Raw genomic sequence first — 21337 nt, forward strand, 5'->3', positions numbered from 1 at the left:
ATCTGTGGTTATACCTAATCGTCTTAGTAATACTATAAAGCTATTCTCCTTTCAAAGCTAACCAGGTGACAAAACAAAAACAGAATTAAATAGTTGTTCCTACCTATAGTTCTTTTTTTTCGGCAAATAAATTCACACCAGCGATAGGCTTCGAAATGCATTTATATCTTTAGGTATACTTATCTTCATGCTAAAAAGAGAATGGTCGGTGCCTTTATTATATTTTAACTTTTATACTGTATGAAATGCTTTATTTCAGGAGCGATGGTTTATATTTGTTTATGAGACATTTGAACAGTCGTGTCAGGAAGTGAAGATACATGTTGAAACAGACAAGCGCACACGCACTTGTGTGCTACGGTTAGGCGTTCACCGAGCTCCTGTGGGACAAACCGAGAAACATCAATTAAAACAGCGCGGTGGCGTCGGCTAAAACCAGTCATTTGGAGAGGAAGGGCAGCCGGGTGACCCTCCAAGCTCTCCCTTCCAGAAAGCGAGTGAGAGCGGCCGCGTTCCTTCATGGACACCCCCAGGCGAAACTCTACCAGATAGGCGGTTTGGGGAACTTTTTAAGCGCCGCTTTTGAAATTAAGAACGTGGCGAAACTTGGCGCATTCTATCTCGACCACGCGTGGGTGTTCACGCGGCACAATGTGTCGTCGTGTGGCTGTCTGACTTCCCACAGAGAGTAAACTTTTAAGTGGAGAGAGTGCGTGATCCCGGACCCCAATGTGACCGGGGCATCGCTTCGATTCCATTGGTGGCCAACATACATGAATGACCAGGAGGCGAGCGGAGCCTTCCTGCACTTCGCCAGGCTTAAGGAAATTCAAAGGCAGGTGTTATAGGTGCCGGGTGGAGATTAAAAGATCGAGACTTCGACCAGCAGAATGAAGCTCATTCTTTACGATGGAGTCGCCTGCCGCACAAGGTGACAGTCACCGGCTACTGGGTTCTTTTCTTTGTGGCGGCTTAACCACCTCTTTGTCTCCGCTGTTAACAGCTGGAACACAAAGGCCGTCAGTGTAAGACACCCCGTTGCCGGGAGTGCCATGAGGATGGACATGCAGAAGAGGACTAAATGCCAAGCTACACGAACAAGATTAAACGGCCCATGACCTCAACTGCAAACATACCGATGACGAACCACGAGGAAATGGAGGCAACAATTGTAGACGAACTCACCATGCTTTCGGCCGCGGCGGCGTAGAAAACGGCGACCACGGGAAGCACGCAAGCGAGTGTCGCCACTATGGCCGGCGGACGGACGCCGCACAGGAAGCACAAATTGACGGCTGCTAATACGGAAAAAGATTAGAAGTCGCCAGCTGATGTTTCCATTGAGACGGCTGCCCCAATAGGAGCTGAAACAACCAATTTGTCATCGAAGGAAGAGGCTGCGGTGAGAACCTCTTCGCAGGGGATCCGAATATCGGTGATTGAGAGAAAAGTTAAATGCAACGAGATAGTCCACCAAACAAAGCGAGAGACGGCAGAGGCTTAATAAGAAATGGGCGGCACCACCTGTTCTCTCCCCCCCCCCCCCCCCAAACCTTTTTTTCCACTCTCCTCACCGGGTATTGGGGCGACCGGCCCTGCTCAACACCTACTAAAATAGGAAGGCCTCAGCGCTTGCGAGTAAGGATGCAACGATGACGGACGGTAGGGTCCATGGCCTTGGCGGCGGGCGGCGGTGGCCTTCGACGCTGCCGGCGCTCCCGTCGGCGTGTCCCCCTGGCCCGGCGGTTGGCTTTTCTACGGTGGTGGTGGTAGCGGAAATGGCGCGCGGCGCCCCGCAAACCCGCTGACTGCGCATGCGTTTCTCTTCAAATCGGGAGCAGCCGTCGGGGCTGTTGGCACTGTTTCTTTGTTTTTCTCCACCCGTCGCCTGACCCATCTGTCCTTCCTTGTTTTAAAACGTACGCGCGGGCGTGTTTATTCGGCGGATTGGCGGGCCGAAAAAATATTGCGCCCACGGGATGTCACGGCAACTACAAAAACACTGAAAAATTCAATGTCTTTAAGTTTCCTCAATACGGTGACCGTCGACAAGCGTGGACAAGAGCCATACCGCGGGAGAATCTTCTTGTGTTGAACACAGCAGGGTAAGAACTCCTCCATGTTTTCATTCGCCGTGTGTCTTGTACAGTTCCAGTGCTTCCTAAGTCCATGACCTTCCGTCGGAAGACTTACAACGATCGGCATCCTGTCGGGCGTCATTCAAAAACGATTCAATCCGCTCAAAGCCCTTAGTAGTATTTGGTCACATTCGACAGCTTACGTCGAGGACTCGAGATGCGACCGGTACTTCGACGGCCTGCTCATGCAGAGCCCGTGTATCTCCTATCGCAGACTGCTATGACGTTGAGTACTGCACCATGTGGCTAGGTTAACGGCTCCATCATGAAACAATTTATTCTGTGACTTCGATCGGTCAACCGCAATCACGGTCATGAGAAGCCCGGAGGGTTTCTTGTTGTTATCCCCGGATATGCTTGGTCAATTCACTGCCGGTCATGACATTGCCCTTGGGTACGCTCCAGCGGTCACTCCCGGAGGCCGTGCCCCGCCCTCTCATGGTTATGAGACTCCTGTTGCTTCTTTGGAAACCTACCCGCCATGGTCGTGGTGATGAAGTAATCGGCGCGTCCGTCGTTGAGGCGGATGGCGGGATGCCGTTTGAGGCCCCCATCGGTACTGATGTGTGCAGCACGTCTGTTTCTGCGTTTAATTCTAACACAGATCCCTTCAAGTGGAACGGTGGGGGGAGGACCGGCCCGGCAGGACTTCAGGGACCAAAGATGGTCCTGACTTCGCAACATCAAAGATGGCTGCCGCGGAAAGCAAATCGCCTAGGGTCCCTTGCCAGCGCCCCCCGGGCCTTGACTGCAAGAAAATCGGTAATACTCGTCCCCGCGGTACGTTGAACCGAATTCACAACTAAGTCGATGGAGCCACGTATGACAGTTACTGTGCTCGGCGCTCCAATCGCCGCACTGCTCGACACTCTTCTTAAGATATCACTTATTGGAGATTCGATATTCGAGGCTTGCGAATGAAAACAAAGAACTTGCTCCAGACAGCAGGTGTAAACTTGCAGGTAGCGTCGGTAATTGTACTACCTGCTTTATGTGCCTTGAGATTGCGAATCTTTTTCCACAGCAAGAAACGCAGGCAAGGGTTTGTGTATATGTTGAAAATATTAGTACCCATGATCCACGGTCTAGACTTTGTCGCGGCGGAGTGCATAACCTTAGAATTTACCAGAACTGCCTATCTGTTAGGAAACAAGACTGTGCTAACGACAGTTACCTTACGAGAGGGCTGCATTCCTTGGGAGGCAATTCCGTTGAACTTTACGGAGAGTTCATTCTTCTCCCTGACAAAGTCAACAAGGCGGTGGATAAGTGTACCGATAGCAGCTCTGAGAAGAAGCATCTCCAGCACCTGATGGAGCCCTTCTCGCCGATGTTCACAGAAAGACCTGGGTATCTCGATTTCCAACGGCACTGAATCGAAACCAAGGATACGTGCACTCCCCGCGGAGGTTCGATGCGAGAGCCATAAGTGCTCACAAGCGGGAACGTCTTCATGCGGCGCTCACGGAAATGATTGACACAGGCGTGGTGATCCTTGGTTCAAAGCTTCGCCGGTGATCCTTGGTTCAAAGGACGGCACAGCAAGTCTTCCTGTTGATTACAGGTGCCTAAACGAAGTGTCAGTCAGAGATAGTTACCCGTGTCCCACTATCTTCACGGTAATTTACGTCCTAGAAAACGCGACTGTTTTCGCAACTTTCAACCGCAGCAGAGAATTTCTCCACATGAAAGGTCATCCGGTTGATGTACAGAATTCTCCATTCATTTGCCACAGGGAGTTGTTTTAATTCACCCGCCTTGACCTTTGCTTGTTCAAGTCTCCTGCCAGCTTTCAGTGCCTAATGAACGTTGCCCTCCGTGACGAGTAGTACCAGTTTGCGATGGATGACGTAGTTGAATTTTCAGGAATATTCGAGGAGCATATCGTGCACCTTCGTGGCATACATGAACGAAAGCGCCAGGCCGGCCTTACGATTCATCCAGCTAAACTTGAGCTGGCCTCGCTTGTAATCAGCTTTGTTATAGACAGCTGCACGCTGCGCCTGAATGTGGACACGTTGCGCTCAAGAACGGAGCACCCACCGCCTCACAGTGTCAAACGCCTACTGAGGTATCTCGTGATAATTCCGTTTTATAAAGATTTCATTCCGTAATGCGCCAAAATGGGAGAACCTGTGAACCAATAGCTTCGTAAAAAACAGAAATGTGGGGGGAAGCGGGGGGGGGGGGGGGGGGCGGAAACAGGAAAAAAACGCATTTGAGTGTCTTTCATGGGCTGTCAATGAAAATGACGACTCGAGATTTCCCCATTTCTATCGTCCGCCCATCCTGCCGACCGACGCGATCGATTGCAGAGTAGGAGCGATTCTTTTACAAGAACATGACAGCGCTCTTCGTCCCGTAGCCTCTGCCAGTCATACACTCACCGGAGCGGAACGAAGCTACTCAGCAACCGAAAAAGAGGGCCTGGCGATTACTTTCGCGCTTAAGAAGTTTGACATGTACCTTGACGGCTTTTTGTTTTGCATTCAAACTGACCACATGGTTCTCTCGGGGTTCAAAGGACTTAAAAATAAACCTGCATGACCGGCCGGCTCATGGGCTCTTTCGCTGCCGCGCTACAATCACGCTATCGACTACAAGCGGGGTGGGAATAATCACATGGCAGATTCGTTGTTCCGTGCTACATTCTTCGGACAGGAAATGCTTGTGGATCTCGATTTGACGGTATTGGCCAATGCGGCGCTCATCACACAAAATTCGCGTTTGGGAACCCTTGTGAGCAGGGAGGAGCTCTGGGCGGCACAGCTGTCTTGTGGACTATGCCTGTAGGTGGTACGTTGGCTGGCAGAAGAAAGCTCATCCTTCACCGGGAGTCTCGGGGACTTGAACTGATACATGCTGAGCAGCGACAAAATCATGCTCCGGTACATCCACCAGGCGAACGATGGGTCCTGCGGCCCGCTATACCGAACTGTGATACCTCGCAAACCATTTAAGTCATTCATAACACATGCATAATTCCGCCAAGGCAGGCCAGAGCAGCTGAAGCAAAACTTACGAAGAGTTTCCCATTTTTCAAGGTGGAAAGGCTTGAGGCAGGATGTAATGAGGTACGCACGTAGCTGTATGGTGTGGCCAAAGGCGAATCCAGGAGATGGCCAAACAACAGGTTTAATACGGTCGGTCGAAAGTAAGTACTTCTAGGAGCGCGTTGCCTGTGACCGTTTTCGGTTCCTTTCCCCGTAGTCCACGCGGCGAACAATATTTGCTAGTAGTGAGCAACTGTACTTCACGAAGTGGGTTGAAAGGTGTCCTTTGAACAACCTCGACTCTAGGAAAACCTGGGACTGTCTACCTGAGACGTCCGCGTGCTTTGGCTTTACAACATCGCTGATTGCAAAAAATGACTCTTAGTTTGTTAGCAAAATTTCCATGGACGCGTGCAAGGCACTAGGAATACCGCTCAGACTAACTTCGCCGTAAAGTCCACAAAAAATATCATAGAAACAGTCAACCGTAACTTGAAGTTGATAGCTGTAGCGTAGCGCATACAGATCGGCACAAAGACTGGGAAGCAAAACTGGCGGAAATGATATTCCCTACCCGATGATAATCAACCAACTACGGCTTTTAGGCCTGGTTCACACTTACAGCTAATCCGCTGCCGCCGAAGCGGAATCGGCCGCGGCAATGCACAGTGGACGCTACGCCCGCCGGCCGAATTCTTGCATATTCGCCCGCCGATACGCAAGCGTGAACCAGGTCTTACTTCGGCTCAACTTTAACTTTGGAAAAAGCTCGCATCTCCCCTGGGAAGTGGCTTTCTTTGCACAGATGCAGCGAGCATGCAGCGCACCACTACGCGCTTCGCAGAAAATCTCCGGAAGCGCTTCACGGAGAAAATGCGGGAAGGTGGAGAGAACCTCGTCGTCTCGAGGCTGCAGCACGCAACCAGTACAGTAAGGGGAGAAACATGCAGTTCGAGGTAGATCTGGTGCTTGAGCGAACTCATACGTTGATTGATGCTGCTAGAGGCTTCACGGCCTCTTTAGCGAGGAGATGCGAGGTCCTGTACCGTGTTAGCAAGCTCTCCAACCTGTCTTATAAGTTGATGCATGACGAATATAGTGAGATGTGCCAGTTCATTATGTCACCGACCTAAATCTTTTTTATAAACGCGAGGAGGTAGACGTGTCGCAGGTTCCAGATGGCAACAATCTTGACCACCTCTCGGAAGATTCCACGCCGTCTCTTCCAAGACGCAACCTGCGACGGCGGTGGAAACTGCGAAAGGAGCATAAATCCGAAGTGCACTATTTTCATGCCCATTTCGGTATTTTGTTTGGAGGGATGAAGAGAAAGTAGCCCTGCCCCCGTATTGCAGTTCGGCAGGCGTCGTCCTCGGGCGCAGCCCCTTATTCTTGCCGCACCATGGCCTCAGTTTGATTTTAATTTCTAGAGCATCGGGCCAGAGACGTCGGGGCGGAGACGCTGCTCCCATCATCAAAACCACCACAGCCGCACCGGTACCGTCTTGAAGTACTCGGACCGGATTTCGGCCCATCTGGGGAGACCCTTGCTGGCCCAGAAGGAAGGCCACCCTAAGATTTCCTAAGACATTTCTTGTTGTTTTTAGGAGGGGGGGGGGGGGGGGGGGGTTTCTTGGGCGACCTGGGGATCCAAAGCGTTGGACAAGTTGGCCCGCATGCCAAATCGTTCATAGTCATTTCCACCGCGAGGGGTCGAAGTGCATATTTAGGTATTTAGCGCATGAGGTAGAGAGAACACAAAAGAAAAAAAGGGCCACTCGAAATTATGTTTACTGACAAAAAAACGAAGAGAAAGGAAAAGAGAGAATGATCTACCGTGAAAACGTGCATCCACCACTACCCCCGCCCCCGATGTATTGTGAGTGGGCCGGACCATAGTCTAGGAAACCTTCCTTGGATCGTGGGCCGTACGACCAACAAGCTTGGGTGACACCCAATTAGAGGAAAAGGTCCAGGAACTGAAGTACCCTTTCTTTGGGTACCTCGAAGGTGGACCGAAGCCCCCCTCCGTTGTTAGCAAAGGTCGCCATAATACCTGCTACTTTTATGGCCTTACGTTAGCCATCTTCAAGAATTACCAGAACATCATCAACATAGCGCGCGACCATGTTCACTTTTTTTGCTTTCAAACGCATTTTCTATGGCACGGTCCACTGGCCCCATGTGGATGTCACTAATAACTGATGCGATGCAGGAACCGATGCATGCTTATGACTTCTGCAGATAGCACCAATCCCGCCACCCAACTATCATAGACATCAGGTAGGAATGTAAGAGCTTTATAAAGCTCTCGATGGGTACCCCGCTGGAACTTCGGAATGGAGCTCTTCTTTGGGTTCTGTGCATATTATCACCGGCGTCAGTAGCTGGTCATAGGGCAAGGAATAAAATAGTTTATCCACATCAAAACTGCAGGCAGTTGAGAATCGATCCCACTTTTGAGTGGCAAGAGCTACATAGACAAAGCGAGCAGATGCCTCAATGATTGACTCCATGAGCATGGTTACTCCTTGAAGGCTACAGTGGGGGGACATCTTCCAATTCATTGTATGGAGTGCACATGCACACCATCATTCGGTGAGACAAACATCTTGGGGAGGAACATCGACAAATTGACCCGCGAGGTGCTGGTGGCCTTCCACGTTTTGTGAGGCCAGGAACTGTATAAGTGTAGAATCCGTGACGCTGTCCACGAGGAAAGAGAATTACTTCAACAGACAACGAAGGACCCACACGATCCTAGATAAGCGAGCCACAATCAATCACGGTGTTGGTCATAGGTGCGGGTGTCCGCGATGGATCATTCTGTCGTCTTCTTTTTCGATCGTTTCCTGTCAAGTAGACATGGTGTAGTGAGTGGCGCTATTTTCTGTCCTGTTCTTTTTCTGTCTACTTTGTGCGCTAAATGCCTCAATCTGTTAGACTACCAGCTAACCCAAATGTCAACTTTACTACGGTCCAAGCGCATTGGCCAAGCGAGTGGCGGTCCGCTGCTGACGAAGGGCCGTCGCAGTGTATGCGCGGGGGCTCTAGGGATCGAGGCGCTGGAGATAGAGGTCAATGAATTTCTCCGTGTTGTTAAACCAGTGAGTTCTGTCTTTCTCTGAGACGAATAGTAGCTAGGGAACTCCTAAAAACTGACTTGGACATTCCGTCAAATTAAATAAAGATGCAATAGCCCTTGATTGGGTTGATGCGATGGGACATTCTCTTGTTGTTCACTCCGTAAAAGTGCACTGTAGAAGAGAGGAAAGGTGAAGAGATGAGAAGTGTCAGCAGGGTCATGTGACTTGAGGTGCATAGCTCACGTGAAAAATGGTCACATGGGATGAGTTTTAGGGACAGAACGAGCGGGTTGGTATGGATAGTAAACTTGAGGAAGAAAACGAGAAAGGACGGACAAACACAAACTTCCAACTGGCAACAACATATAATAACACCAAGAGTTTGCTTATATACAGGAAAAAAGGGGGGGGATGAAAAGGGGGTGGAGTTTTCCATCTAAATTTAGCAGACAAACTAAACTTTCATATAGGTCGTTGCGTGAATTGTATTTTTTTTATAAATTTACCAGGAAATACCCGGACGCCTATATTTCTGGTTCATTAGAGGCTTCCGCAAAAAATAATACATGTATCGCCCCTAGATAGGTCAGGTAATTCACATTATTGCCCCTAGATAGGCCAGATCGTCAATCATAGACTTCGGTTTTCACGTGTCAGTTTTGCGCGAAGCGTCATGATTGCATTGTTTATGCCACGTGTCGTCTTTCAAGAAGGTGAATATTCAGGCACATCTTCACCGCCAGAACGACGATTGACAACTAAACATGTTTTTCTTTAGATGTGAGTCCATTCATCAACATGTGCACTTCATTGTCTTGTGACGTAGTACTCAGAGAGTCAATAACTGATCTCACTAACCTTTTGCATTCTCGTTAACATCTGAACCATTTTTGTCGGCGAGCTTCAACCTGTTGGAAATTGAAGTAAATTAAAGGGTTATAACCAAAACTTTCTAAACGCCCTGATTATACAAAGTCAATTATCATATTTCAAGAATGCAATTGAATTAACTAGTACTGTATAACTTATCCACTGCAATGGGTTTTCACAGTGTCTGCATGGTGCAATTTCGACCAATATTTTAATTATGGTTTATTAGCTTGGCTAACCAAAATTTGTACTCTTGGTTCTGAGGAACCCCGACTTCTCTTATCTTCATAACACAAAACAATTTGTATTATTGGGCTATTTCTTTTCAAAACAAAACATATGTATTATTCTGACACACAAACAAATTGCCACCCAGACGATTGCAAAATTAGTCAAATTGTGATCTGAATACAGCCGAATAGGAGCGGACTAACTAGGATGGCAAGATCTTATTGGTAATTAAATCATTGAATGAATTTTAGAGTTTACAGTTAGTGAATGTAATGAGTGGGATTCGCTGATTTTGGTAAATGCAGATAACACCAAAACACGAAAATCAGTTACCTAGACGGTTTCAAAAAGATAAGTCAAAGGAAAACAAGTGAGATGTCATTGATTAAGAAAGAACCCAGGTTTATAGGAAGGAAACATTTATCTACAGTTTCATTGTGTGTAAACCCGGAACAGGGCTACACTAAACTCAACCACTGGGCTGCTTGTTTCTTGAGGAAGAACCCAGACCATTGAGCTTAGTAATAGGAAATCGTTGTAAATGCGAGCGCGTGGGGCTCTAAGGAGGTTTATTTAAACGACGAAATCCAGTATTATAATAGGCATTAACAAAACCTGGAGCGTTAGTACTAATTCTTCCAGGAGCTTCGTGCCGAGACAAGCCGCTAGACACAAGGTTGGAACGGGTCGTTGCAATTTCACGCGAGCCGGGTGTTGCTGCGCCCTCGTGCTTAACTACTGAAACTGCTCGGCGTGTTAGACCAATGGTTAGTTTTGATGCGGAATGGCGAAGATACTTCGCCCTTTATTTTTTTTCTTGAGTCGCTTTTAGCTGGTACAATATGGATTCCGCGAGAGCAGGTAAAACAAAAAAAGAAATGAAAACCAAAGAAACATAATATTACCAAGATAGCTTGCGAGGAGGTGAGTTCGAACCTTGCTTTCAGTGCGAACCCCCCCCCCCCCCCCCCTTATCTTCTTTTGGCAGTATACAACCCTGAACGGCGCTCTTTAGAGCTAGTTCATATTTAGGTCTCCTGTGCCCACTTTACGTACCTACGGGGAATGTGAGGTGCAATATTTAATTTGGCCTTCTGTTGGGGGTGCGCTTTCCACAAACTTAGCTTTTTTTCTCGATATCGGTGAAATATTGGGACTTGTAACTAAAGTTTGTCATCAATATATTGTCTGGACAATACCTTCATTCAAAATTCTACAGGTACAATACATATACAATGCAGGCTGTAGTTGCTGATATTTATAGCAAGAGAACTTCGCTCACGACTGAGTCTATGGTTAAATCCGGCGATGAATGTATTTTTTTTTATGAATCATTCTAATATATGCATGGCGACGGGGCGGCACCATAAACGATTATCAGGACAAATGCAGGTTTTGTCTATTTTTAAATATATTTTAACGTCTAAAATCGCAAGTTCGCAGGTTTACGAAGAATTGCTGCTTCTTTATTTTATTTAACGTTTCAAAGTATAACACTTGTTACAAACCTTGCCAACCAGCCAATAGCATCCAGTTTAAAACGCATGAAAAGTGTATAGTGAACCACAAGCAAGTGCAATAAATTATTAATCATCAAAACACTTTTCATGCGTTGGGAATGGCTGTGTGCTTCGGCAATACGACTAATTATATCTCCCCCGCCAGCAAAAAAAGAAAAAAAAAATATATATATATATATATACAGAGAGAGAGAGAGACATTCAGGATGGCGGTAGGAAAAAAACCAGGAGGATTTTATTCGACGTTTCAACCTGAGGCAGGTCTTCGTCATTCCTGACGAAGGCCTGCCTCAGGTCTTCGTCAGGAACGTCGAATAAAATCCTCGTGGTTTGTTTTCTATTGTCACCCTGCATCTCTGTCTTCTACGCCTTTGGCCTCCAAGCCAACATGCCTATATATATATATATATATATATATATACATAACTGAGAAGAAAAAACCCTTAGTGAAAACAGCAACAACGGACATTTTATTCTTCGACGTTTCGGCCAGAGTCCGGCCTTCGTCAGGAAGGCTCTTCTTGACGAAGACCGGACTCCGGCCGAAACGTCGAAGATTAAATCGTCCGTTGTTGCTGATTTCACTAAGGTTTTTTTTTTTTCTCAGTTATATACCCACGCCTTCAGGCCCCCGCATCCATGCTCGTTGTATATATATATATATATATATATATATATATATAAATATATATATATATATATATATATATATATATATATATATATTGTCACGGGTAGTGACCAAAAATAACAAATAAACAGGAAGAAATAAACGTTTAATGTGCCGAATTTGTGCCGAAAATAAAAGAGTACAAAAGATAATATTTGGAAAGTAAACATATTCGGCAGATATCTGCCATCGCCGAACATTGCGATACCCTAGACCATCGCATTGACTTCGCGAACGCGCACGTGGTGGACACAGAGCTTAATTTTCGAAGAAGACTTTTCTTGGAATCGTGGCACATCCAGCACACCCCAGGAAACCTAAACAGGTCGCTGGGCGCTCTGCCCTCTGTGTACGCACATGGCCTCCGTGACCTGACGGAAAAGCTGAAGAGATGACTATCTTCATAACTAACAAGTTATTTTACAATTTTTCCGATTTCCTAACTTCTCGTTTTTAATTTTTTCTTTTCTCTTTTTCTTTTCTTTCCTTTTTTGAAGACGAAGAGGTTGGGAGCTGCTGCTGTGTCCGCGCGCCTTCAGTCACCCCTGAAGAAGAAACCGTGTTGGTTTTGAAACGTCGGGTTGCTTTTCATTTTTGGTTGGAGATATATTTTCAGACTTTAAAAGATAATAATAGAGCGTCGCGGGCGTCGAAGTCGGCGTGGCAGCAGAGTCGAACGCTGGGGCGAGACTGAATCCTGCTTGCCAGGCGGAGCCGCTTTTGTACACGCGTTGGCTTCTGGAGCGTTCGATGTAGAAGGTTCGACGCGGAGTACATTATAACCACGAATCAGCTAGACGGTTCTGGAATTCACTAGAACACCACATTACAGTGTAAACAAAAATGCGTAGCCGCGGCCAGGAATCGAACCCTGGCCCTTCGCGTGGGAGGTAAGCGCGATAACCGTTGTGCTACTGCCGCGGTGCCTACTTGGCGCGCGGCAATATATATATATATATATATATATATATGTATATATATATATATATATATATATATATATTGTTACGAAGAAGACGACGATGACCGTCTTTATCGGGCCGCTGGCGGTGGGGCTCGCTCCAGCGCGAGCTGAAGCGGGCAGTTCGATTAAAAGATCGAGGCTGAAACGGACCGCTTTTGTCCTTGCTCTTGATTTCCATCGTAACATCGTGGTGGAGGTGCGGGTCTTTCCTCTTCGCTTCTCCGCACGCCAATCACCACGGTTCTCCGAAGCCACCAACGGCCCCCTACGCTGGCCATGTCACAAGGTGAAGCGGCAGGCACTCCGGCGCTCCGCCCTGGCTCAGTGCCCTATCGCCAACGGGACCCTCCGACGTTCGCCGGCTTCGGCACCGACGACGTTGACGACTGGCTGCGAAGCTTCGAACGAGTAAGCACCCACAACGCATGGGACGACACCCTGAAGCTCGCAAACGTGGTATTTTATCTACGAGACACAGCTAAAGTGTGGTTCCCTACTGAAAAAAACCATTTGGCGCCTATACGAAAATAAACGGGTCCATACAGGTAACAGTTTAACCATACCGGTCACCAGTTTGTCAAAGGGGTCGCCCGTATGGCTCAAAGGGGTCCCCCGTATCAGCCATAAGGGTCACCTATTTGGACAAACAGGTCACTCCTTTGGCAAACGGGTCGCTCGTCTGGGCAAATGGGTCGCTCTTCTGGTCAAATGGGCGACTCGTTTGGGCAAAGTTGTCGCACGTTTGCTCAAAGCGGTGACCATGTTGCAAACTGTACCGGTTTAATCAAACGGCTCTCCTTAGCCCGTTTGATACTGGACGTACAGATCGCCGTCGTGGGCACGCCTAGCGTTTCAGCCGTGGCAGCCAATGTTTCCGGAAGGCTGGGAGCGCCGGTTCATCGATTTCAGATCGTCCGCGTAATGCAAATAATTATATTTATATTTCACTTGCGCTGATGTTCGCTTATACTGGAACTAAAACTAACACCTTTTTTTTATTGTTGTTTTACGTAAACGCGCGACGTTGGTGAGCCAATGTTTTTGACAGAACTTTAAAACTTTGTCCATCTTTGTTGCCTCAATGTACTTATTCAGCTCGAATCTCTCTCGCAGAAGACGCGACCGCGTGAAAGAATGTACGTCTAGACTCCGTTTCACTTTAATTCAAGACGCAGCGAAGGTAGCACGCGTACACCCGGCTGCAAGAACATCGAGCATTGCGAGAGCACGCCCGCCGTTGCAGTAGTCAAACTACGATCTCGCGCTGAGTAATTTCTTCACTCGGGCGCAAGCCGAGCTTCTGGCCGCCCCGCCGCCATTTCCAAGGTTCAAACGTACCAAAACGCACGCGCGCGCGCGCGCGCGCGTGTTTTTTTTTTTTCGAGGTTACAAAAACACATTTCACTGGAATGCCTGGCGACAGAGAGAGGGGCTGTCCCTGTGGTCCTCGCCCCCTCCCTCCTCTCTTGTCACCCGTCACGTGACCTGCGGCCGCGCGCGAGCTACACGCTGATAAGCATCGAGATCCGGAAGGATGCGGCTAGTAGCCGCTTTTTTTTTTTTGTCTGCTTGTTGTCAGTTCCAGCTCGAACTTCGCGCATCCACCTGCTTCGATCTGTCGTCTAACCCTGCGGTGTTATTAGGATGTCTCTCGGCAACGCATTGGATGTGCACCAAAGCTATCCGTGTTCGAAAAGTCCTACGTCTATACCGGCAACAAGCGATTCTTCAAAGAAGTCACGAATTCTAGCGCTTTGGTTGGGTTCGGAAACTGACAGCTTGTGCGCCACATCGTGTTGAAACTTCCAAGAAGCCGTTCCCTCTCATTTGTGTTTGTGTGGTTGTCCTGCTTTGACCGTATCAACAAATATCACGGATTGCATCCTTCAAGTCCGCTATTTTTATGGTAAGCGCACTGCAACCTACTTCTTGGCAACGATTGACCGTTCTTCTGCTCGTACTCTTCCAGATTATCTATACAATTATGCAGCCACTATTCTCGCGGCAGCCGCGCGAATAATTTCCCGAAAGTCTACCTTCATAGTCTAGAATTACCTCGGTTCTTGTTTGGTTTGCTATCTTCTCAGTTGTATAAAAGCTTAGAGTGCCTCTCACATTTCACAGGTCGCTTGCACGTTTGTACTTGTCTACAGAATACGTAATAAACTTTGAGGAGAATCAAAAACAATCTTTTGTATCTGTTTTCCTGTCCATTTGCAAGCACCTACGTGAGCACATTTGTTCTACGTGTTTCCTCCATGTTATAAATAGGTTTATGAGTTTCGGAACGTCTTAAATAAGTTTAAGATAACCAACCTACCAGACGATCCCCGTTTAGGGCTAGCGCATAATTTCCCGATTCGAATGGCACGTTCAAACGTGTGGTCACGTGCAAGGTCGAACGGGCACCTGTATCAAACGGGCACCGGCATCAAACGGGCACCTGTATCAAATGGGTACCGTTCCGAGCGGGTACCGTTTCAAACGGCTACCCGTATCCCATAATCACGTTTGATCCAAACGGGTCGACAAGTTTGCACCCGTTTGATTTACCAGTTTGCCACCCGTTTGAGTTTCAAATGGTTTTTTCAGTAGGGTTCGATAACCATGAAGACAAAATCTCCTCATGGGATGCCTTCAAAGCGAACCTGTCGGATGTTTTCGGATGTCCCGTCAACCGCAAAGAAGATGCTACACATAGACTTGCTACAAGAGCCGAGACTGCAGGCGAGTCGATTACCTCTTACACCGAAGACATCCTCGCACTGTGCAAACGCGTTAACGCAGCCATGCCCGAGTCAGAAAAGGTCAGCCATATAATGAAAGGAATTGCCGAGGACGCCTTCACCATGCTGACGTCACGAAACCCACGGACTCTGAAAGAACTTCAGGAAGACAGTCAGCGCTGGGAAGGGCTTTGAAATAGGCGTATATCTCGCCCTGAGGCCGTCCACCGACTTCAGAATTGTGTACCATCCTCCGGAGTCCCTTCCACTGGGGACCTTAGTACTACCATTCGAAAAATAATTAAGGAGGAGCTTGCCTTGCTGTTCCCGCGTGGTTGCCACGATCAACAAGACGACTCATCAAGCCACACGCCAGATGATCTGCGAGCTCTCATTCGCACCGAGCTGGCGCAATCAGGAGCTCCACACGCTCAGACAGTATGTGCTACGACCTCGGCACCACGTTACACCTTCGAGCCAGAACAGATTCCACAACAGTCACGATACTTCCAGAACTCGGGACTACAACGCCCTTGGTCACAGCCCTATTACCCGGTTATCCGTCGACCGACCTGCTTTTATTGCGGGATAGCTGGCCATATTGCCCGTTTCTGTCGCCGCTGCATATCGGATATTTCAAGAAGGACTCCCGATTTCCGCCGGTCCACCTTCTATGGCACGAACCAACCGCCCTCTTACAACGAATACGACGACGACCTCCCACACAGGTACCAACGACGATCGGTATCACCCTCCAGTCGCAATGCTCGAGACCGAAGCCCTTCTCCCTAATACCGACGCCGCTCTCCTTTACGCACTGACCAGTCGTTCGTCGATGGGGAAAACTAGTAGAGGCAGCGAAAGGGGGTCCAGCTGCTTCTGTTTTTCCTCGACATCCCCCACCGACTCCGCCAACATTCAACTTATTAGACGTTTTCATTAAGAAGGTAAGATTCAAGGCACTTGTTGACACTGGAGCATCCATTTCAATCATTCTTGAAGATGTACGCAAAATGTTTAGACTTGTTTGTACTCCTTGGAACGGTGGCACTCTTCGCAGTGCGAATGCGACTTTACTTAATCCTCTTGGTATCGTTTCCGTCGAACTCACCATTCAAAATGAACCTCACAGGCATTGCTTTGTTATCCTTCCTAACTGCACCCATGACATCATTTTAGGATGGGACTTCTTAGCCACTCGACGTGCCCTTATAGATTGCGCGACTAAATCGATTTATTTCAGCAATCCAATACCTTACTCCCAGCCATTTTCTCGCCCATTCGGTAATTTTCCTGCAACGTCTCATACTCGTATTCCACCAGTGACTGCAGCACTCATCGAATTAGAAGCCGACGTCAATGACTCTACATATTTGCTCGAACCAAACAGAGAAGTTTTGTTGCAGAAAGGTCTAGCTTTGCCTACCGTACTCGCACAGTCACAAAATAATCAAACCACTGTTTGGCTAGCAAATATTACTGAAATTTGCCAAGTTCTACCAGCTGGAACTTGCGTTTCAAGAACAAGTTTGAATGATCTCTTATACATCGACGCTGTCACTGAAGAAAAGATGAAGCCTCACTCCTCTCACCGCGATCAGAAAGCGTTAAGTTTACTTCAGAAAACTATTAACACTCGTCTTCCACGTCATCAACAGGATGCGCTCTACAATCTACTTTGTTCTTTCGTGGATGTCTTTGATATCAGTTATCCTCACTTAGGTCAAACTTTTGTTGTCCGACATACGATCGACACCAGCGATCATAGACCACTACGTAGTCGCCCTTATCGTGTCTCTTCCTCTGAAAGACTCATTATACAAGAACACGTAAGCAAGATGCTGCAAGAAAACATAATTGAGGAATCCTCGAGCCCATGGTCTTCCCCTGTAGTGCTCGTCAAGAAAAAAGACGGTACATGGCGATTCTGCGTTGATTACAGACGTCTAAACAAAATAACAAAACGAGACGTTTACCCTCTTCCTCGAATCGACGATGCTCTTGATCGTTTACATGATGCCAACTATTTCTCCTCAATAGACATGCGTACCGGATACTGGAAGATCACTGTAGATGAAAAAGACAAAGAAAAAACAGCTTTCGTAACTCCCGACGGTCTTTACCAGTTCCGAGTAATGCCCTTTGGCCTGTGCAATGCGCCCGCCACGTTTGAGCGGATGATGGACACTTTACTTCGCGGCATACGCTGGACAGCTTGTCTATGTTATCTTGACGATGTTGTAGTTTTCGCATCTACCTTTGAACAACATCTCTCCCGCCTTACTTTGGTCTTGAGATGCTTCCGTAAAGCAGGTCTACAACTCAACGTAAAGAAATGCGCCTTCGGTAATACGGAAATCCAAATCCTTGGCCATGTAGTCAGCCGTCAGGAAATATCCCCCGATCCAGAAAAGCTCCTGGCTGTCACAAATTTTCCTCGCCCTGCACATTTAAAAGCTTTGCGCTCTTTCCTTGGCCTGTGCTCTTATTTTCGACGTTTCATTCGCGGCTTTGCTGATTTATCCGAACCGTTGCAGTGCCTCCTCAAAAAGAATGTCCCTTTCGTGTGGTCCCAAGACCAAGAGCAGGCGTTTCTTTCCCTCAAAGCGGCACTAACAACACAGCCTGTCCTGGCTCACTTTGACCCGTCTCGTGAGGTTGAAATTCACACCGATGCTAGCGGCTACGGAGTTGGTGCCATCCTCATTCAAATCTGTGACTCAAAGGAACATGTTGTCGCGTACGCCAGCCGGTCGCTATCCAAATCTGAAATGAATTACGGAATTACGGAGAAAGAATGTCTCGCCGTGATTTGGGCAATACAAAAGTTTCGGCCATATGTATTCGGGCGACCATTTAAAGTTATCACTGACCACCACGCCTTGTGCTGGCTATCGAATCTAAAAGACCCTTCCGGAAGACTCGGACGCTGGGCGCTAAAGCTTCAGAAGTACAACGTTTCTATATTTTATAAATCTGGCAAAAACACGAAGCCCCAGATTGTCTGTCGAGAAATCCCGTTTCTACGGCACATGCGACACATCATAATCCACCAATCGCGGCAATCTCCTTGACGTTCACATTAGATTTTGCTTCTGAACAGCGAAGAGATTCGCACTTACAACAGGTCTTCAAATGCCTAAAAAAGGCTCATCTTACACGCCAAGAACAGCGTTTGAGCAGTCTTTATACACTGAAAGAAGGCATACTTTATCGTCGTAACTATAACCCCGAGGGGCCTGAATTACTCTTTGTTGTTCCCAAACACCTCCGGACGAATATTTTGCGCGTTCTACATGATGACCCTACAGCTGGACATATGGGATTTTTGAAAACATACATGCGCGTTCGAAACACATTTTACTGGAAAGGAATGTACCGCGACATTTTTAAGTATGTCACATCCTGCCTACAAGGTCAGCAACGTAAAAAACCAACCCAAGCACCAGCTGGACTCCTGCAACCTCTTACACCACCGCGTTATCAATTCCAACGAGTCGGAATTGATCTCCTGGGACCACTTCCCGCCACTCAAGCTGGTCACCGCTGGATTATTGTGGCGATGGACCATTTATCTCGTTATGCAGAGACTTCCGCTCTCCGCACCGCGGACGCTGAAGACGTTGCTTCTTTTCTTTTAAAACAAGTAATTCTCCGCCACGGCCCTCCCAGGCACCTTATCAGTGACCGTGGAACAGTCTTCCTCTCCCGCGTCATTCCGGAGCTTCTACATCTGTGCCAAACTGTACACAAACCAACGACAGCGTATCATCCCCAAACGAATGGCATGGTTGAACGTTTTAATAGAACAATCGTTGATATGTTGTCTATGTATCTACAGTCAGGCCAACAACAATGGGATTCTGTGCTTCCTTTTGTGACCTACGCATATAACACTGCAATCCAAGATACGCAAGGCTATTCTCCATTTTTCCTTCTGCACCATCGTTTTCCAACGACTTTTCTCGACAACCTTCTGCCATATAGTGCTACCGAACAAAAACTCCAACCAACAGTTGCACAACTTGTCTGCCGCGCCGAAGAAGCTCGTCAAATAGCACGATTACGCACAGCCTCTTCTCAACAACGCCAACGTCAACGCTATGACCAGAGCCATCGCGCGGTTTCCTACGCTATTGGAGATCTCGTCTGGGTTTGGACACCAACCCGGCACCAAGGCAAGTGTACCAAGCTTCTTCACCGGTACACCGGGCCCTTCCGCGTCACTCGACGCTTATCAGACCTCACATATCAAGTGACGCTCCACGAACCAACGGCTGACCTTCGCCGGACTTCCACCGACAACGTACACGTCGCCCGCATGAAACCCTACTTGCAACCATTCACACCATAACAGACCCTACTCTGCACTCCCGGTCGGGACGACCGCCGCCACACCGGGGGTGTAATGTTACGAAGAAGACGACGATGACCGTCTTTATCGGGCCGCTGGCGGTGGGGCTCGCTCCAGCGCGAGCTGAAGCGGGCAGTTCGATTAAAAGATCGAGGCTGAAACGGACCGCTCTTGTCCTTGCTCTTGATTTCCATCGTATATATATATATATATATATATATATATATATATATAGGAAAGTAAACGTACCTCGAAGATTTTCGTGGTTTTATTACATATAGGTCGACGTTCCCGCCTGAGCCAGACCTTTTCGAGACTGGTGCATGAGATGTCAGATTGACGCTCCTTGACTACGCCACGTGGTATTCCAAACATCTGGTTTCTCTCAAGAGTTGACGGTACCCCCCGACGCAGGCGACCCCTCCCCCCCCCCCCCCCCCCCCCACGTAAACCTGACCCTGGTGAAAGAACTCTCACAATATCGGAAAATCTAACTGAAGCAAAGCGGTGGGGGAGGGAGGAGGAGGGGCAGCCACAAGAACAGCAGGCGCAAAACTCTCGCCAGGAAAGAAAAAAAAAAAAGCTTTTGAGAAAAATGTTTCCAGCGGTGTCAGAGCGGCGTACCAGCCACCCCCTCTGTCCGTGAAAAAACACACATATACATATCCCTTTTTCACGTAATGAACTTCAAGACAGGGAAGACGAGGGGTGGTTCTGGACTTCCTCGCCGAAAGAGGGAAAATAAACAAAAAGAAAACGGTTGCAGCTTCTGAGAAAACTAGCCCCAAGCGGTGTACACGCGGCGCACGAGCCGCCTCCTCAGTGCGTAAAAAAACAACACACATATACATACATATCCCTTTCTTTTCACACAATAAACTTCAAGACGGGGAAAACGAGGGGAGGTTGTGGACTTTTAAAACGATATGACTGCTCAAGATGTGTTAACTGCGTGTAAGGACGTCATTATTCCAGGGTGTTCATTGATCCCACCTTTAATAGTGTTGAACTTGTAAATTAAATAAGACTCCCTCTGCTCGCGATCCCGGTTAGTTTTAAAACCAGATTATAGAAATGTCACCTCAAGCTTATCTAATGAGTGTCCGGAAATACTCATGTGTGTTGAGAGGGGGATACTTGGGCAGGATCTGACATGGGACCTATGATTATTGAATCTCTAGCGGATCCCCATCGGGGAGCAACCTCTTCAGACGACTTCGCGTCGGTCTGCAGTCAGTCGCCCGTCTCAGCGCATCAACGGGACTCCGACCTCGCCGCCGACCGCCCGGCAACTGCGACGCTTCCACGGTCGACTGATGTGCCCGAGTATCACGGACACGAGTCAGGCTCTGCCCCAGCAGGGAACGTCGCTGCGACGCCTTGCATCCGAACACACTACAACCTCCGGAAGACATTCAGCGCCGCCCTCTGCTCAACTCGAGTTTGACGGCCACCGCCCGGCAAACCGAGAGCTCCTCCTGTTTCGAGTGAGAACTTTGGACACTGCGTTAACCAGTCGGACTGTGTTTTGAAACTCAGAAAACTAGCCGATAAAAGAATACGCCAAGAGTCGCATGCAGCATGCCTTAAAACCTACTTGAATTCGCGCGTTGCTCCTAAGGGTTTGCAAATCAAACTACAGCCTAGCATGACAACCTTGTCTCGGAAGGAATTAGATAAGTGGAACGCAGTGCTCACTAATGCTTCTTTAGATTTGGTGAAAATAACTATCGAACACTGCGAGACAACTTTAACTGAAGTCAGGAGGGCTGAGGGCAACCTACT

The 21337-nt window shown here is 48.0% G+C and overlaps 1 pseudogene; it reads right to left on the minus strand.

Moving 5' to 3' along the window:
- LOC115331065 overlaps positions 1-21337 on the minus strand; it is a 118066-nt pseudogene that overhangs the window by 20504 nt on the left and 76225 nt on the right.

The sequence above is a fragment of the Ixodes scapularis genome, unplaced genomic scaffold (assembly GCF_016920785.2).
Source record: "Ixodes scapularis isolate PalLabHiFi unplaced genomic scaffold, ASM1692078v2 PGA_scaffold4__175_contigs__length_147842914, whole genome shotgun sequence".
NCBI classification, from domain to species: Eukaryota; Metazoa; Arthropoda; class Arachnida; order Ixodida; family Ixodidae; genus Ixodes; species Ixodes scapularis.